At 39.0% G+C, this 20,701-nt stretch overlaps 1 pseudogene; it reads left to right on the top strand.

Annotated features, from left to right (window-relative positions):
• The first annotated feature begins 2,406 nt into the window (after positions 1-2,406).
• Positions 2,407-20,701, top strand: part of LOC149264717 (uncharacterized) — a 29,352-nt pseudogene continuing 11,057 nt past the window's right edge.

Below are 20,701 nucleotides of genomic sequence, written 5' to 3'. Positions count from 1 at the left end.
TTCAGATCCCGGAGTGGCCATAAGTTTGTGTTTTATAATTTATACAGAAATTTTCAAAAAGAATCAGTTAAATAATAGCAGCATAACTTTTTTAATCCCAAGAATCAGATAAAAAAGAGTAGCATAACTTTTTTAATCCCAAGAATCAGATAAAAAAGAGTAGCATAAGCATAATGAGATTCCATTACCATCGGCCCCACTTTCATACATCAACGACGATGGAATGGGAGCAAAGTTACCATTTCATCGAATAAGATTAAGAATTAAGAGAAAATATTAAGAATTAATATCGTGAATTTTCTTTTCCTCAATTTAAGAGAAAGTTCCGGGAATTTCTCGTCAAAAGGAAAGGACAAATCATACCGAGGGCCCTTCTGCTCTGACTGCTTTATTCTATACGATGTGAACGTGCACATTTTTTTGAAAGCCAATCAATGTGATACAATTTTTTATGGAGTTGTTTTTAGTGCAATTTTTTTGAAGTATTTACAACGAGTTTTTCTGGTATAATTTTTTAAAATCAGACAAAAATTTATTAAAATCACAAGTTTGATGAGTAATCCTGTGCAATCGAAATGCCCTAGGGTTTTCCAGAATGCTGAATCCATATATACAATAAAAAAACTAGTTTAAATAACACAAATAAAAATTTCAATGGATTCAAACACGGGAAAGTCCAAAAAATCACACTAAAAACAATTCTATTTTTTATCACATTTATTTTTTTAATTTTTTTTAGATTTTATTAGATTTGATATTTTTATAAAATTATTAAATTCAATTATAGATAAAAAAATAAAAATTCACAATTTAACATAGATTTTTATCATCAAATTCTAACCCATAAAAATAAAAAACCTCTAATGTTTAAGATTACTCCGTCTTTTATTTCCCGACCAATGTAACACAATTTTTTATAACGTTTTTTTTTTTTTTTTTTTTTTTCCCGACAATCAGTTCATGATTAGGAGTTAGAAAAAAGGGCAACATAATCAAATTCCATCACCAGCGACCCCACTTTAATACATCAACATACATCACCGGACAAGATTCTGTTTTGAATAATTCAAAGGGATCGGATAATTTTCATCATATGACTATTAAACAAATTTTCGAATTTCATTTAAATGAAAATATTAAGGATTTTTATTTTTATTTGAATAAAGATATAAGTATATTTTGCAAAATATTGTGAATTTTCTATTTTTGATATACTAAAATTTAAGCAATTTTCCTGTTTAATATAATTTTATTTTACTATTTTTAACTTTGTAGGCATTAAAATAATTTTTTTCTTTCCTTCTATATATATATATATATTGAACTATATTAAATATTTTCACTTTCAAATGGCAACAAGAACCTACACTGTTAAGAGAGGACTTTCTGGACCTTAAGAAAGAAACTGACACCAAAGGGCTTTTCAGGGTTAGAGACTTTTGGGAACAAACCAGTACAGAAGACAAATGGAGAACCTGGAAGAATTTAGAATTTGGGGATAATAACCCCTTGAAAGCAAAAGCAGATGCACTACTGACTATTTTGGAACAAAGGAAGATTCTTGTTTTAGAAGGGCATGATCAACTTAGATGGGGCAACAATAAAGAAGGTACCTTCAATATTAAGGAAGCCAAAAAGATATTGCTTGAGCGGGATTCCAATGCACCGGACAGAGTGTGGCAGAACCTGTGGAGGCATCAAGGTTGGATGAAAATCAAACTCTTCATGTGGTTGGTGCATCATAAAAAAATTCTGACTTGGGACAATATTAGAAAGAGGGGTGTTCTAGGACCTTCTAGATGCCAGCTCTGTGAAGCTCAAGAGGAGACAATGGAGCACCTTCTCAATGATTGCATCTTTACCTCTAGGTTGTGGGACACCTTTGCCACAATTTTTCAACAGACGGACAGGGACAGAGCAAGCATTATCAATACCCTAAATAACTGGAGACGAAACTTCTCTGAGTATGAGTTTCTTCGCCTGGCTTGGGTTTTAATTCCAGGCTTCATAATTTGGAATGTTTGGAAAGAAAGGAACAATAGAATTTTCAAAAATGTTCACAGCACCACCCATCACATTTTTGAGAGGATCTTAAGACAGCTCAAAGAGACGGTGGGCACTATTGTGCAAAACTCCCCAAAAAACCCTCCTTCTGAAACAGAGATGCAGATTCTGCGTCGGCTGGGGATGCAGGGGCTTATACCACAGGGGATGGTCAGGAAGGTTATGAATCCTTCTAATAAGCCAGATTATTGGCATCCTCCCCCTTAGGGTTTTCTGAAATTCAACATTGATGGGGCCTCAAAAGGCCACCCAGGTTTGGCTGGTTTTGGCGGAGTGCTATGAGATGATAATGGTTGCATTCTCTTTGTCTTCCATTGCCATCTGGGAAGAGCTACAAATAATATGGCTGAATTAATGGCTCTTGAACAGAGTTTAGATTTCCTGAAGCAGGATAATCTCCAGAATATTATTATTGAAGCTGATTCTGAGTTGATCATTAACTCGGTTAAAAGAATATGTTGTGGAACAGAGCCGGAAAAAGTCTCAAGTCATTGGAGGCTAATCTAGGTCTTTCAAAGGATACAAATTCACCTCCTAGACTTACGCACAGTGAGTTTCACTCATGTTCGAAGGACGGCCAATAAATTGGCAGACATTATGGCCAATCAAGGAGTAGTATGCACTAAAAACAGGGTCAAGTTGATATGGCGAGAGATGTCTCAGAACAGATTAAGGGAGCAGTGTTGTAGTTAGGCGAAAGAGGACAATAAGATTTTCCGAAACAGGGCCACGGAAACGGGACCTGATTGACTTTTTTGCAGTATAATGACACTTGTAAGAGTGCTTTTGGATTGCAGGTATCTGATTGGCAACAGCGAACTAGAAGTTTCAGGGAGTTGGCTGGAAAAAGGGAGCTTCATCTTCCTTTGGTCGGCACCGGAATCCAGTCTTTCGCGGCAGCTGCAAAACCCCGTTTTGTGTCTGCGGTAACTTTACCACCCTTGAAGTGGTTTCCGATGTATCGCACCGCTTTCAGGCTGGAAGCGGTTTTTTCTCATTTGGGTGTGATTCCACTCACCACGCAACACGTGGCTCAGAGTGGGGAGGAAATACCACCCCTCATCATGCGGTAATCTTCGGTGGGTTAAGGCAGCGTGATATGATTTGCAACCGTTGGATCATTCGCGATCAACCTATGGCCAAGATTCATCGAGCTAGTTGGTGGGCCCGAATTGGAGGTTAATGCTCGAGCTGTTAGCTCGTACCATCTGGAATCGCGTGCATTTGACGGATTTCGGAGGGGAAAATTAAACGATGGTTATGTGAAAAATGGACCCGATGTATTTATCAATTAAGATCTACTGACTTCATCGGGTCCATTTTACCTGTTAAACAGTGTGCTTGTTAGCCACCCAATTTGTCTCTCAGCCGCTGGATCTTTAGATCAGGATCTAACGGCTAGTTGTGGGCTTAAGCCTTTTTGTATACCATTTCTTTTTTAAATTGAATAGAAGGATCCACTCTTGCCTTAGCAAAAAAAAAAAAAAATTCACTTTCTGAATTAAAAAAATTATTGGTAAGTTTTTTTAGTAAATGTAAAGAAAACATAAGTAAAACAAGTATGTTTAGTTTGAAAAGAGTATTTTTTTGCGAATGTGATTTCACGACTTTGTTTTAAAATTGATAACTTCCATTGAAAAGAGAATCTTTTTCTGTGAATGAGCTTCACGACTTTGTTTTAAAATTGATAACTTCCATTGGTCGGGAATTTTCTAAAGCGTCATATTTAGTTAAAAAAGCAAAACTCCATCAATTTTATTTCAAAATTATTCCATTTCTAGTAACAATAAAATTAGTCCATTTCGAATAATTGTTACGAATAAATTTCATTATGGTTGGGAATTTTCTTTCCCGAGCTTAAATTGAAACATATTTAGTTTGAAAGGAACTCTCTTGACTTTAGTTGACTCCAACAATTTGCATTATATTATTTAGCCATTTTGTATTCCTTTACATTTCAATATGCAAAACTTTTTAATATTTATTTAATAAAAAAAATGTTTTTTTTTATTCCTTTACATTTCAATATTAGAGAAAAAAATTAATATTTATTTAATAGAGAAAAAAATGTTTTTAAAGCAGTAATATTAATATATTTATTTTAAATACATATATTTTTAATTTTTTTTTATATAATTTTTATTTTTTATTAAAAATTACTTATCAATTATTAAAAAGATCAAGCAAATCTTTTTTTGAGTGGAAAATTTAGGAATTATTTGTATTTAGAAAATTTTGATTCCTATAAGTTTTTAGTAGATCTAAAATTGAAATGGATCTATGCTAGTTTTGAGTTACATACTCATAAGATATTTTAACTATCATAACTTTTTTCTCACTTGCTTTATATAATATATATGTAGTTAACATTGAAGTATTTTATTTTGGATTCACAATCTCTACAATAAAATGTAAAATTATTAAATTATTTTTACTATTATTATTTTTTAGAATGTTACATATCAACTCCATATTGAATATTGAAAAAATTATAAATCCCCTATATCTTAAATTACAAAGAACTTATAAATTTAATAAGAACTTTCTCTTTCTTTTCTTAATACATTTTGAATGCATTTTTTTTCCTAAATAATCACTTATCTTCTTAAATATTAAAAACTCAAACACATTACAAACTCAAGAGTACATATCCATAAAAATATTTAATATTAAAATTTAATTTATTAAGAAAAATTATAAATTATTTCATACACAATATCAAAATTCATTAAAACATAAATACAACCTTTTAGAATTTCATTTCTTCGAAGTACAAATATAATATAAATTGGAGTTAATTCAACTATATATTATTCATTACGATTCATTCTTTGTGAGTGTTAGAACTATAAAATTGCACGTCAACTACAAAATGTATATGTTTTAAAGATCATAAGTTCTTTAACAAAAATCCCACGCATGTTTCAAAGTGTAAAGTGTCTTTCCCGTTATATACTATACCATTATAACATTATTCTATATATAAGAGGTTGGTAATAAATATATTTGAAGGTTTATGGTTGAAAATTTATAATAATTGAAGCATGATGTGATATATTTACGTCGTAAGGTATTTCTTTCTGAAATCAATTCTTTTTTTGTCTTACGTGTTTTATTATGATTTGTCTGATCTGATGTTAGACAATTAAAATGTTTGTCACTATTAATCAAAAATCTTGTTATAACTGAAACAATAACCATCAAAACTTAATCTTTTTTGTTTGCTTATTGCAGCATGAGAGGGCTTGGTGTGTAGGGAATGTCTCATTTGACACCTCCACCATGGTATTCCATGGACCGAGATTCTACACCTTCACCATGGTATTCCACGGACCGAGATTCTACCAGCAAGGCGAAACAAAACTTTTATCAGGGTTGTCTGGTAAGTTATTTGAGACTCCTGAGTTAGGTTTTTCAGGATTCAAATGTCTGAGAGGTGTTGATAAGGGACTCAAGGCATTTGGGATTCAACAGGCAAGATTTGGTAATAAATGGGTCAGGCTCTGAGCTGCAATGTCTCTAATGAAAATTCTTTCTTCTCTGTCATCCAGCAAGGGGATTTGCAAAGGGTGGAGGCTGCTCTCTTGAAAGGAAACTATCTCAACTTTGTATTTTTGTTGTTTGTGAGTGAACAAGAAAGGTTCACACCGCCTCAAGATTTAAACAATCCGCCCTTGTTTGTATGTTTTTTCCGCCCTTGTTTGTATGTTTTTTCCCTTACACAAATCCACCCTTGTTTGTATGTGTTTTTCCCTTACAGACGACCAGGGAGCATTCCACTACACCTTGTTGCTCGAGGTGGCTACTTGGAATTTGTGCGAGAATTGTTGCATCCTCATGCCTTGAGTCGCAACAAATAGACTCCTCTCATGATGGTTGCCATGTATGGGAAGGTTTTTTGCATTTAGAGGCTTCTGCAAGCTAGTGCAAATATACTGTTGTTTGACACATTGCATCGGAGAACTTGCTTGCACTATGCAGCAAACGATACGCACACTAATTGCTTGGAATCCATTCTCTCAGCTGCCTAGTCTACTCCCATTGCAGACTCTTGGGGATTTTCCTAGTTTGTAAACATGAGAGATGGGGTTGGAGCCACTTCATTACACCTTGCGTCCCGAATGAAACATGTAGGGGTTGTTCAATTACTGTTGAGAAATGGGGCTTTAGTTTGTGCAACCACTAGAGCTCATGGGTACGAGATAGAGCCATGGGTAAGAGATAGAGACACCCAGTTTTGTAATTAGATTATTTGCATCATCGAAACCATAGTTGTCACATCTGAAATATTTCTCTTCATTTTAATAACATGTGTGCCTCTTTCGTGAAAATTGGGTTTTTTTCTTGAAAATTTGTGCCAAATGGATCTTTCTTTCCTGAAAAGCATGTGCTCTATCAGAACTTGAAAGGAAATTCTGTCAACTTTGTATTTTTGTTGTTTGTGACTGAATAGGCAAGGTTTCTTCTGCCTCAAGATTTAATCAAACCCACCCTTGTTTGTATGTTTTCTCCGTTACAGACGACCAGGGAGCGTGCCTCTGCACCTTGCTGCTCAAGGAGGCTTCTTGGATTCTATGCGAGAATTGTCGGCTTGTGGTGTTGAACGCATTCACCGAGATGCGTCTGGTGAGAACTCCCTTAACTCTCTCCGAGGGCATAATTTCATTCGTCTTGTTTACCCAAACTTTATTATATGTTTAGTTTGTTAAAGATAGGACTACTTTAATAGGAGATAAAAAGAGAGAATTTACCAAGAGATTTTTGTAGACTACTAATTAATGTTCTTTACTTGGAAGACGCATCCCATATGCAGTAGCCCTTAAGTACAAACACTCTGCCTGTGCATCGTTACTAAATCCAAGTTCTGCAGAACCATTGGCTTAAGTACGAACAGTCTATCGGTGCAGCCTTACTGAATCCCAATTCTGCAGAACAATTGGTTTGGCCTACATTGTGGAAATTCAAAAGTCAACTCAATCTGGAGGCTAAGCTCTTGTTGGAAAAGGTGCTTATGGAAGCCAATCGAGTAAGGGAGAAAAACATTATGTTCGGAGCTGCCTCTTTAGTGTCTTCTTCCACTGATCAAGAAGATAACATTGAAGATAATATTTATGATGTGCGTGTTGAAAATGCAACAAGATGATGGAGCTTAGTGAAAAGGAGTTGCCTTCACTAAGTGAGCCCACAAGCTATTTTTGGCGCAAAGTCTATTTTTAGACATATGGATCATGGCCTATGAGTTGCAGGATGCTGTTTATGGATGATTGGTCATGTTGGTAAAAATAGATGGACTTCTATTTTTAGACATATGGGCGGAGTCTATTTTTAGACTGCCAGGCAAAAAATAGAATAGTCAAATATTATTAGCTCTTAATAATATTTGGACTATAAACATTATCTTATCCTCTTGCAGCACTTCAGTTCGAGCTACGGATGTGGCACATGCAGCTGTCAGAAGGAAATATGCTTTTCCTATGAGTCAGTTGAGCTATTGCATGGTGGACTTCAGTTAGAACTCAAGTGATTGAGTTTGGTCGAGTTGATTGAGGAGTTGATGGAGTTGTGTTCAGTTTGACTTAGTTGAACTAGTTGTATTTAGTCTAACTACAGAATACACTAGTGATGAGTGGTGTGAATTAATTATTAATTAATTCACTAATTATTAACTCATAAAGCAACTAAAGAATACATCAGTTAACTCAGTGCATGGACAGTTCAGTGGAGATAGGTGTTAGAGGTGAGTGAAAGGGCAAGACAGCTGTCAGTTGTGACTATAGTTGTGCATGAGATTTGCACAATCAATGGATTGAGTATTTCCAATGAGGATTGCGTGGTTCAGCCAAGTGAAATACGAGTTTGGATCAGCCATTCATCATTATTCTCATGCAGGATTGCGCAGTGGAGGCAGGCAAACAGTGGAGGAGATTTGAGGCATCAGATCTGAGCTAGTTTGTGTGTAATAGGTGGAGATAGTACTGAGTACTTGCGAGGAGTATTGTACTATGTATTGTTACATTTTCTCAATCATCATAATATACAGATAGTTGGGGGTTTTCAGCTGTATGCTTTCCCCAGGTTACATACTGTGTTAATGTGCGCATGCGATTGATGTTTCATTGTTTTTATTGCTGCAAAATTGATGATCAACGTAGAGGAGCTTATGTATTATGCATGTATTCCGCAATAGTGTATAATCAGGATAATCTATGTGAATAAGTGTTAAATTATTCAAAATTTATACAGTGCGTTCTTGCTTCTAATCTCAAATCTCTACTGATTGGTTGGAACTGGGTAGAATTAAGACACATATTAGACTAAGAAGTTGTATCGGTTATCTGTTTTCTTCAAATGTCAAGCGACTATCATTGCAACTGATTGGATGTCTTTGTTTGTGCCAATATGCAGGTTAGTGAATCTGAGGTTTGTTGCATTTGCTTTGTTCAATTGTGTAGCACTGAAGTTCAGGATTGTGGGCGTCAAACTTGAGGGAACATGCTCTTAATTACAAAACCTATCTGCATAAAATTCTGGAGCAAAATTCCAACATTGACATGGTACCTGTAGTTGATCTGAGGCAATGCAAGATTTTTGGTTAATACTAACAACTTGAGTTTTGCAAAATATTCATATTAATGGTTGTCCTATAGCCCTATGAGCATTATGATGGTTTGTAAAGCACATATTGGTAGAACTTATGACTTGATTAGACAACCTAGTTATGTGCATGGATACATTTCAGCATGTGAGTGAGATTGTCTTACTCACCATGCATTGGTTGATTTGAGCTCCCTGAATGAGATCTATGTGGTGAAGGATTATATGCATGACATGAATGTTGGATTGGTTACTGTATGGATGAAAAATGTGCAGTTTTACATGTTTAAGGGATGCCCTTGATGATGATATGTTAATGATACATGGGTTGCTATATTATTTTGTTGTTTGTCATGGTTTATGAGCACTTTAAAGTCAGTTTGAATTGTTGGTCCAAAGCTTGAAAAATGTGAAGGAGAGAGCTATGACACAACTATATAAGATCTTGTCATTTTTTTCATATCCTGTTCTATCCCAGTCAGTCAGGAATAGTGGACATTCATTCCGAACACATTGATATTTCCTTTCAAACACAAACAATTTGTTGTAATGAGTGGGTCACTCGTCACAATTAGTTCTAAGACTAAAAATGTAAAAGGGTAAAAAAAGAACTATGTGTATGATGTTTGTTATTGGTGGTTGCCCAAGTACAAAGACAAATAACTCAAACCAAGGATTTGATCTCCAAGAATGCAAACTCGGTCCCTTCAGAAAATGGCTACCATCTTTGATGAATTTGGTCCTTCAACACATAAATTTTCCCTCAAAATAGTTTTGGAAGTGATGAAAAATTCATCTTCCAATCCAAATATTTCGACCTTCCAATAAGCCACAAGAATTTCTGCTATTCAATCCCAAATATTAGGTTGTACACAGTGATCTAGAATATGGGTGTAACTCTCTCGAATAACTCAGCCTCAATCTGAATTTAGTAGAGAATGATTCATCCCTCCTTAGATCAATCAAAAACTCAACAATGGTTTTCCAAATAATTTATCTATCCTCAGGAACTCGAGTCTCTGATGTTTGGCTTCTAAATAATATAACCTTGAGGATATGAAATCAATATTAAGTAAGACGACCACCAGATGAGGAGTACCACTTTAGAAATCAGCCTCCTGAAATGGATGATTCGCCCTGTTACAAGTGGCCCAGTCAAGATCTACAACTCAGATCCCTCTATATTGCAAGCATTTTCCAACAAAGTCATTGCAGTGGTTGTGGGTCTTGAGAATGAGAAATTTTAGAGGATAAGTGAAATCCCTATTGCAGGGCAAGCTTGGGTGGCTCAAAGGATTACTCCTTACTACCGTTAAAACTTAATAATTTTGATCATCATAGGGAATGAGGTCCTTACAAATAGTGATGGGTTGTTAGACTCTGCTATGTTATGCATCGATGGTGGAAGGGTGTTGTCTTTATTGCTAACTGTGGTGCAACAATTTTCTTGTATTCAAAAACTCGTTGTGTACTCTAATCGTGATCCATATGGTGAGCTCCAGTATTGCAGCAATAATGTTGCAACTCCTGGGGCTCCCTACTTTACTTTTATCAACCCGGTAGTTCGTAAAAAACTTGGAAGCAACGGTGCTGTATGCACAAGTACTAGCTCTTACTGCAGGCTGTCACTTGATCAGTTGGCGCAAGTTCGCTAGGAGCTTAAGCCAACTTCTATGAATTCTTAGAAGAAGCTTTTAACTGTGATGAAAGAAAGCTAATTCGAAAGGGGCTATTCCACTTGCAGAAAGAGAATGAAAACTGAAATGAAACGCAAACCCTAGCAAACCCTAGTCTACCCACTAACCCTACTGTTGCAGGAAACGAGATCAAAACTGATGAAATGAGTACCATTGACTACTGAAAAGGTAAATTTCATTTATTAAAGCTACTTCTAAAGAGAAATGAGAAGAAATCATCTTTTTGTACTTTTGAGCATTTTTATGTGAAATTATTATGCTTGCGTTTTGACTGGTTGTGGTTGTGCAGAGGTTTGGTGGCAAAGGAAGATGGAGTTGGCTTTTGCAGAAGGTGAGGAAGGTGTGTAGGGGTCCTAAGAAGCCCCTAGTACCCTTCTGAAGACTTCCATTGTGATCAGACTTCGAAAAATCACTCACAAGAAATTCTACAAGAGGCTATAGGGGATCTACAGGAGGTTCTACAGGAGGATCTACAGGAGGAGGCCGAAAGTGGTTTTTGGAGGTTTGAAGGTGGAAAAATGATGAGAGAAGGAAAATAAAGGTTGTATGAAGGTGTTGAGGGGTCTAGAACTTTGTCAATGAATATCAGAAACGAAGGAGATGGTTGGATTTGTTCAAAGGGCAAGAAAGAAACTTTGTGGGGAAATGCAGAAATTAGGGCAGATTGGCGAAGTGTGGTGAATGAGTGGGGAAATATTGAGAGATGAAATGGTACAGGCCGTGTTACAGAGAAATGATAAGATGGAATGTTTTTCAAGAGAGCTGCACACTTACTTCTCAAAACTGACCAAAGCAAGAACCGAAAAACAGAGTTTTGTCTATTTTAACCTAAATTCTGACCTAAAACCAGAGAAATGTTGAACAGAACATTATGAACAGAAGATTATGTGAGAAAACCAAGGTAAATGAACATGAAATGATCTAAGCATGTGAATCCAAACTAATATCAGCTTCTTCAACTTGAAATATCACACTAGCAATTGCATTGGAAAAGTAAAAACAGTGTTTTTGGTGGCAACAGTAGTGCCTTGATCTCAAATCATGGTCCCAAGGAGGGAGAGAGGAGATCAAGACATGCTGGTAGCCTTTTTGGATTTTTCTGTCACTGCAGCAACTTACTCAAACAACTTGAAGCAAAATCAACTATTCTAACCATCAAAAGCAACCTAATCTAATGAAGCAGAATGAACCTAAACAACAGAAATTATTTCATGAATGAAAGCAAAAGCATATAAATACACAAAGGAGGTGTTGGGAAACTTGGGTTGGGCCCTAACCAAAGAGCTTCAGCCCTCTAGAGAAGATCAGTGTTGGTTCAAAACTTGGTTCATCTTCATTTATAAAAAAAAAAAGAGTTACATCACAAAACTGTCTTCAAAAAGAGCTCGAAAATGAGCTGAGTACAATGCTGCACAAAAGTGCGAAAATCTACTATGAAATGGCTAACCTACTTAGGCTTGAAGCCTTCTTATTTATACAAGTGGGGACTCCCAACAGTCCTCCTAAACTTAAGGAACTCGACTGCCTAGAACTGAAGATAACAACAGCCCTACTTGACTTGCTCGGCTGCCCCTTGGAATCATCAATGTGGGCCTTTGTACTCCGAGCTGTTGATGAAGAATTCGAGGAAGGGGTCATTAATGAAGGAGACACCCCTCCTATAAGTCCTCATCCCTGTTTCCTCGAGTTTGGCTGTCATTTTGCTCATAAATTCCTGGTCCTTGTCCAAAATTGTCCAAAAAATCTGCAATAAACACTCATTAGACTACATGGCAAAGTGACCATCCCCATTCACTCTATTGACATAAATATATTCAAAAACATGCACAAAACTATTGAGAATGGTGGATTAAATGAAAATAATAGGCAGAATGAGCCCATATAGTTACCCATTTCTAGGGCTCATCATCACCCCCCTGCTGAATGGGTTGCTCATCCTCTGAGCAACTAATCCAGTTCTTCATCTTTAATAGCTTTAACAGCTTCCCTGACATCCCAAGCCTCTGATGTGATGTCTTCTTCTCTGTCATGGAAACCTGCTTTCCTGTCCACTTCCTCCCATTGTTCCTGTTCTTCCTCCTCCTTAACTCCTTCCAACAGTCCTAACAGTAGTGGAGGACTGAACTTAAGACCAATCTAGTTGGCTTTCAAGTTTTGCATTGATTGTTTATATAGGGGCACTCTCCTCATGGCTTCCCTCATTCTGATTGGGGAGTGATACTCCCTGATCTTCAGGCTATGTGATAATGTATTCCACCTTCTCATGCAGGCATGAAGGCAGTCATCACCAAACAATCTCTTCATATCTTCAAAGTGAGCAATAGCCTGTGCTTGCCTGTCAACATAATCAGGGGCAACTTGAGGATTGGCTGCAAGGTGTTGGTGGGCATAGATGAGATCCAATGGTTCTGCCCTTATCATCAGGGGCTCACTTAGCTCCTTTGCCATGATTTTCTGAATTTCCACTGCCCTCTTTTCTTCATGGTTCAACCAAGAAGCCATAGCCATGAGCTGTAGGTCTCCTAATGTAGCATTTGGATCCCATAAATTCATGTCAGGAAGTGTCATGTTGTGTAGGTAAAATTCTGCTAACTTGGCTTTATCCTCGGCTGAACTACTATCACATAAATGCATAAACTGACCATAATTTTGGAATGGGATTGTGCCCCTCTGGGCCAATGTTTTAATCTGGAATTGGAGCCACTGGTCTTTGAGATACAGTGCATAGGATCTAGCTGGCTGTCTGCACTGCAAGGCTCTGGGCTTCCTTTTCCTGCAATTGCTTTTTCAAAATCAGCACTTCAGTCGTTGCCTGAGATTCTTTTTCTTGCTGTTGTTTCATCAGCGTTTCATTATCTGCTAGGGGCCCTTCTTGTTGTTGCTGCCCTTCCAAGATTGGCAACTTGTCTCCTCCTTGAGGTTCTAGTTCCTGTAACTGCTTTTTTAACAGTTCATTTTCTTCCTGTAGTTGGGCTTTTTTGATGCTTTCTCTGTGTTTGACCATGCTCAATTCTCTACCCATCTCTCTCAACTTGTTTTCCATATGCCCAATGTCTTCTACTCCTTTGGATTTTGCAATTTGCATCCATCTATGGCTTCTGACCCTTTCTTTTTCCAATTCAAAGAACAGGGGCACATCAAACTTTTGTGGGATGATCTTCCCACCTTCCAAAAGGTTGTAGTAGGAGCCTAAGTTAGGTTGAGGGTCAAGCTCAGGTATCTCTTTTGCCTTACCCTCCTCTCGGGACTGTTCTTCTGCCTTCTTTTCCAATTTTTCAGTTTCTTTAAGCTTGGCCAGTGTCTCCTGTAGAGAGGTTTGTGCCTCCTGTAGGACTGCTTTGGAGTCCATCAATTTGATCATTTCCTTCCAAGTGGAGGTCTTCGGACTCCCTCTCTCATAGGTGATGGAGATTTTGGAGGGAGATTCCTCCTTTTTCACAGTAGGTGTATCCTCAATGGTAATGGGTTCTTTTGATGGTGTCTGGGGCTTGCCCACCTTAATCCTGGTGCTCCCTCTGGCTTTGAAATACATTGATGTCTGTCTTTTTCTTTTTCCCTTTTTCTTAGCTGGAGTGCTCAATGCAGCAAGCACAACTGCTGCTTCCCTTGCCAGTGTCTCAGGGGACACTTCTTTTTGTTGTTCTTCTTCTTCATCCTCTGTAGTTTTTCCTGTGTCTGCTATTTCTACTTTTGTCTCTACTATCTTTGGTGGTGTTTTCTCCTTTTCTTGCTGAGTCTCTGCCCTTCTTGTGGCAGTCTTTTTCTGAGCTTTCTTGGGCTTCTTATTCTCAGCTTTTGTCCTCTTCCTCTTTTCTGCTTTTGATGCTGTTTTCTTTTCTTCCTTAGGGTCAACTGTGGTTTTGTCAAGTTTCTCCTCTTCTTTTTGTTTATCCTCTATTTATCCTTCTGCTTGAATATCTTGTTCCTCCTCATGAATTTTCTTCTCAAGTTTCTCTGTCTGCTCCTCCTCTTCACTGCTAGATGGGCTAAGATCATCAGTAAGAGTTTTGATGTCATCTTCTCTGGACATGTTCCTGAAAATTTCCCATGCTATAGGGATGGTGTATGTGTGTAGGGCATATTCTACCAACAATTTGATGAGCCCATGGTGGGCCAGCTGGTCTGGGACCCCTGCATTTAACTTGGTGCCACATTCTATCAAAGATTGGAGGAGGAAATATGGGAGACTGAGTTTTCTAGCTGCAGGTAGGTCCATCCCATATCTCAATTCATGCAATAACCTGAAGTGATAACCATAAACTATACTGAATCTTCCTTCACAAGTGATATATTTCATGATTTGGTAGCTAACCTCACTCCATGGAGGAGGTAAGCTTGTCCTTCTAACCCCGTTCTTATCCTCTACAGGATTCTCATCAGGCTGAAAAAATGTCTTTTTAGCAACCTGTCCCAATGGTTTTTCTTCTTTGCTCCAGGGGAGCCCAAGTGGAAGACCTGTGATTCTGCTAATAAAATCTAGTGTAAGTTCTAGGGTCAAACCCCTGAAGCTAACTGTAGCATGTGTTTTGGAATGGGGTCTTAAGGACAGTAGAAATTCTTCAGTCACCTCTTGTCATAACCATGAATTCTTTCAAAGAAGGACATCCAGTTTGCCCTGGTGAAGAGGACCACCACTTCGGGGTGCTCATGCAATTTGTTGGAGTTCAAAGGCTCTTTTCTCATAAAACCTCCTGGCATGGTGTTAGTGGTTTCTGAAAATGCTTAGGTGAGGAAGAAGGCAACAACTTTCAAAACTGGAAACAGAGGGATAGTTGAGTTTTTCTTTTTCTTTTTCTTCTGAAACTAGAGATGGAATTTCCTGTGTTCTTCTTTTTTCACAACATTAACTTGCAATTTTTCCTTTCTTCAAACTATTTTTATCCTGAATTTGCTTCTCGGCTTTGGGGGAAAAAAATCAAGCCTTTGACAGAAAAAAGAATATATAACGCAGTGTTTTTTTAGAGTAGACAGACTTTGGCAAATTCATTTTTTTCAGGCTTGATTTCTATGGTTGCATCCCCTTTTGTTGTTATAGAAGAATATGAGGAAGAAATAGACAGATTTTGAATTGCAGAGAAGAAAATGGAGTGACTGTGTAGAATTCAGAAAAACACAGGCAGACTTTTGAGCTTCCCTTTCCTTTCTTTCTTCAACCCAATGCTCTACTTTTAACCCACCATCTTGTATAGATATATCACATGCAGAGTGGGTTCCTGAGCCTACCTCAATTCAAGCTTGAATTTTGACAAAAATTCCAAATTTTCTTCTGCAGAGCTGCTCTCTGGCCTTCCTGTAGAAAACATCCTGTGTTCCTGCTCCTGTAGAATGTGTTTTTTGGTCCTGTAGAAACCCGATAAGCAGGGGGTTTTGAAAAACTGGCAGAAAACGACTGGTTCGTTGTTCTGAAGGTGGTAGGTGAGTACTGCAGTCGAGAGCTTCGTTGATGCAAATGAAACAAAAGGTGGTGGAGGCTTAGACTACACTGTACTTAAACTGATGGCGTAATCTGCGGTGACGAGGTGAGGTGGCCGGATGGGTACGTTATCCCCATCCGGACCATTGGTCCTATGCTAGTGTCATTATGGTTTTTCATGTCGCCTAACCACCATCACCTCCACTCTTCCTGTTATACGCCACCACCACTACCGGTTCTGAGTTTTTCTCTCCGAGTTGATGGGCCACACGTGCTGACTGCGTATCTGAACTACGGTTTGAATTGCACGAGGCTCATTTGAATTCCATGAGGGTGGTTTGAACTGAACAAGGGTGGCCAGTTAGCTGGCCACCGATTCCATTTAATCGTGACCATTCCCATAGTTCGTACAATTCCTAAATAATATTCATGCAATCGAGGAATAGGTTTAGCCACTTACCTGCTAGTCGCTGCTGAGCTTCTGCATGCTGGACCTTGACACTTCATTTTCTCATTGTTGCCGCTGCTGGTGCTCTGCATGCTCAGACTTGGTTATGATAATGATGTTTCGATCAGGCTCTACTCTTTGCATGCTGCATACCTTTTGGCTGTGCTGACCCTGTCTCTAGAGTTTGTTTTTCAAAGGGATCAGTTACTACAGGAATCCTGCAGGATTTCCTATAGCTGCTTCTCCTTCTGAAATTTCAGGCTGAAGCTTGAGCAGGGGCTAAAAAGACAGTTGAAAAAGGTTCTAAAGGAATAACAACTGGAGGGTAGCAGGTAAGAATAAGTAAAGAACGCTGCTACTTTATTCTTTAGAATTTCTGTATTTGTCTGTGCAGGGAATGAAAAACGAGTGGGAATGTGGGTGCGCAGTGGAATGGAGAAGTAGGAGGATGAATGGTGGCAGGGAGGTCCACAGGCCTTCTGAACAATTTTCTAGCCCTCGGATTCTCTTCCAAACTTCGATTTTAATCTCTCTGTGATTTCTACAGGAGCCTCCTGTAGAATGCACAGAGCTTCTTATAGAATGCACAGAGTTTCCTGTAGGATGGGAAATCTTCAGGACTAGTGAGAGCAAGGCCTGGGAAAAGATGATGGCGATGGAGGAATGGACTGTGAAGGGTGTATGCAGCCTGGTCACGTCCTTTTCCTTGTGTGACCCACCTGCAATCTGCAAATATATTCAAAAAAGTTATTTTTTTTCCGTTCTCTTTCCCTTTTTTTTTTTGAGACAGCTGGGGCACCTCCAAGAGGTTTTCACCCTCATTTCCTACCTTGGGCGCCTCCAAGAGGTTTTCACCCAGGGATCTTTTTACTTCCTTTTTTTTTTTTTCCCAGGGTGTGGGTGGAGTGGAGGTAGAGACCTACTCCACTACCAACACCGTTTTCTTCAGATTGTCAATGAATTTCTACTTGGAAAGGGGCTTCCTGTAGATCTTCAACCTATGCCCATTGATGAGCATGGGGATGGCTTCTTCATCGATGGTCCGGATCAGGACTGAACCATTATCATTGCATTTTTCTACTGTGTATGGTCCCAGCCATCTTGTCCTCAGTTTGCCCTTGAAATCTTTATATCTTGAATCATACAGCAACGCCCAATCTCCTTGCTGGAATTGTTTTTCTTTGAGGTGTCTGTCATGCCATATTTTTCTTTGAAGTTGGACTACCTCTGAGTGGAGAAGGGCCTGTAATCTCTGTTCATCCAATCCATTTAGCTAAAGTAGTCTTTCCTTTTGTGCATGGCTGAGATCTAGGTCCAGCTGAGCTGCCATCCTTATGGTGTTATATTCAAATTCTATTGACAGCAAAGCCTTCTTCCCATAGACCAGCTCTTAGGGTGTGAACCCTGTGGTGGTTTTCCAAGTGGTGTTATAGGCCCAGGTGGCCTCAACCAATCGATTTGCCCAATCTTTTCTGCTGCTGCTCATGACTTTAGTCAAAATCCCTTCCAAAGCTCTGTTAGTGACTTCCACCTATCCATTTGCTTGTGGATGATAAGGGGTGGAAGTTCTGTGCTTAATCTTGTGATGTGTGAGCAGGTCTTCGATCAGATTCGAGGTAAACTAACTCCCTTGATCTGTGACTATTTATCTTGGATAACCAAACTTGTAGAAGATATTTTCCCTCAAAAACTCAGCTACTTTTTCCTCTGTTGCTACCTTGATCACCTTTGTTTCTGCCCATTTTGTCAGATAATCAGCACACAGAATGATGTAAGATTTTTGTTTTGAAGGAGGGTTGATAGGACCCACAAAGTCCATGCCCCACTTCTCAAATGGCTCGAAAGTCACTTGAGGTTGCAGGGGCATCTCATCCCTTGGAGTAGGTTTCCCCATCCTTTGACATCGGTCACATTGGCTGATATATCTCCTGACATCTTGATGAAGAGTGGGCCAATAGTAACCTACTTGCAGAATTTTGAAGGCAGTCCTCTTTGCTGCAAAGTGCCCCCCATAGGGCCCATCATGACAGGTTAGGAGGATGTCAAAAACTTCCTCCTCCCTGACACATCGCCTCAAAATCTGATCTGGGCCAAGTTTAAAAAGATTGCCCCCAATCCAGGTGAATGGGGCACTTTTCCTCACGATCTTGCTCTTCTCTTTTGAGGATAGGTGTGGCGGAAACTGTGCTGAAACCAAATAGTTTGTTATATCAGCAAACCATGGAGAGAGTACTGAAATAGAAAATAGCTGTTCATTTGACATTTGATCATCCACCATTCATTCTTCACCTACAGGCAGATCTAGTCTAGACAGAAAATCAGCAACAACATTTTCCTTACCCGACTTATCAACAATGGTCAAATCAAATTGCTGCAATAAAAGTAACCATCTAATGATACGAGAATTTACATCCAGTTTATTCATCAAATACCTAATTGCAGCATGATCAGTGTGTACGAATGTTTGATAGCCAGTGATGTAGTGTCTGAACTTATTTAGGGAATGGACTACAGCTAGGAGCTCCTTTTCGATTACAGTGTAGTTTAATTCTGCCTTGGACAGGTTTTTACTGACAAAGTATATGGCATAAGGCAGGTTCTCTTCAACTTGCCCTAATGCTGCTCCTATCGCTTTGTTTGAGGCATCTGTGTGAATGTGGAAAGGTAGGGCCCAGTTTGGACCTCTCAAAATTGGGGCAGTTACTAGTTTACCTTTCAAGGCATCCAGAGCCTCTTGACAGTTGTCAGTCCATATGAACTCAGTGTCTTTTCCCAAAAGACCAAACAATGGAGAGGTGAGCTTACTAAAATCCTTAATGAATCTTCTATAATATCCTGCTAAGCCTAGAAAACTCTGAACATCTCTTACCTTTTGAGGAGGTGGGACCCTTTGGATGATAGCAATCTTATTGGGATCCACCTGTAATCCTTGTTGAGAAATTGTATGACCTAGCATGGTCCCTTCAGTCATCAAGAATTCGCATTTTTCAGGGCTGAGGGATAGGTTCATTTCAATACACTTGGCTAAAACATTTCCCAGGTTAGTCAAAGCTTCTTGGAAGTTAGAACCATAAGGGGTAAAGTCATCCATATAGATTTCCACTAAATCATGGACCAGTTCAGCAAATATGCTCAGTACTGCTCTCTGGAAAGTGGCAGGAGCATTGCACAACTCAAAAGGAAGGACCCGATAGGCAAAAGTACCCCAAGGACAAGTGAAAGTGGTCTTATCTTGGTCTTCCGGGTTGATTTGGATCTGGTTGTACCCGCTAAACCCATCTAGGAAGGAAAAGAACTTCTTCCCTGCCAGGCCATCTAACATTTGATCTATGAAAGGCAAAGGGAAATGGTCCTTCTTGGTGGCCTTGTTTAGTTCCTGACAATCTACACAGATTCTCCACTTCCCATTTTTCTTTGGCACTAGCACTAAAGGAGAAACCCATTCGCTATCAGAGATGGGGTAGATGAATCCTACATCCAGCAACTTTTGCAGTTCTTCTTTGATAATGTCCTTAAGGGCTGGATTCATCCTCCTTTGAGGCTGCCTCACTAGTTTATAGTCTTCTTTAATGTAAATGTGATGAGTACAAACTAAAGGGTGGACTCCCTTCATCTCCTTAGAGCTCCAAGCAAAAGCATCCAAGTGGTTTTCCAATAAGCTACACAGTTCTTTCTCTTGAGAGGTGGACAGGGATGAGTTGATCTTCAAGGTTCTTTCTGGGTCGAATTCCACATTCTTAACTCAAAGAGGGGTCGGATCAGCCACACAAAGATCAACTAAAGCATTGGTTTGGGTTTCTTCCACCAACTCTTCTAATGGCAACACACTGGGGGGTGGATTCTAAATCAAGTCTTCAATGAGATCATCCTCGGTTTGTGGACCCACCGTGGTAGCTTCTACTGTGCACAATGGTGCAGAATAGACTTCATCCTCATCTTCCTCCTCCAACCAGAGAGGTAAATCATGTTCTAATAGAGGTTGGGCAGGAGGATATAGGACTAGCTGTTTGGACATATTCCCATTCTTGATTGTCATGCTCCCAGCTCGACAACTAATGTAGGCATCTATAGTAGCCAACCAAGGTCTTCCTAGGATGAGAGGATACCCAGTGAGCTTTTCCTTTGGCTGAAGAACCAGGAAGTTAGTAGGGTACTCCTAGGAGTCAATAGAGACCATTACATCTTCCACAATCCCCTTAGGGGTCACGGTGGAGCGGTCTACTAACTGCAGTACTGTTGTGGTCTTCCTCAGGGAACCCTGAAGGTTGAGTTTGAGCATAGTGTCCCTAGTCATCACATTAATGGTAGCCCCTAGATCAATCAAGGTATGGGGGATTATGGTGCCATTGATGTGGACATTGACTATAGGACTCCCAGGCTCCAGATATTTCGGACAGATCACCTGACCCAACATCAGGTCGGACAGTTGTCCTATGACATTGATAGTTGGGGCATCTCTCTTGCGCCTGCCTGGGTGCCTGAAGC

Source organism: Pinus tabuliformis, chromosome 6, assembly GCF_031772625.1.
Source record: "Pinus tabuliformis cultivar Carrire ecotype Pingquan chromosome 6, CPIR1, whole genome shotgun sequence".
Classification (NCBI taxonomy): domain Eukaryota; kingdom Viridiplantae; phylum Streptophyta; class Pinopsida; order Pinales; family Pinaceae; genus Pinus; species Pinus tabuliformis.
This window is presented reverse-complemented; position numbering and strand designations above follow the sequence as displayed.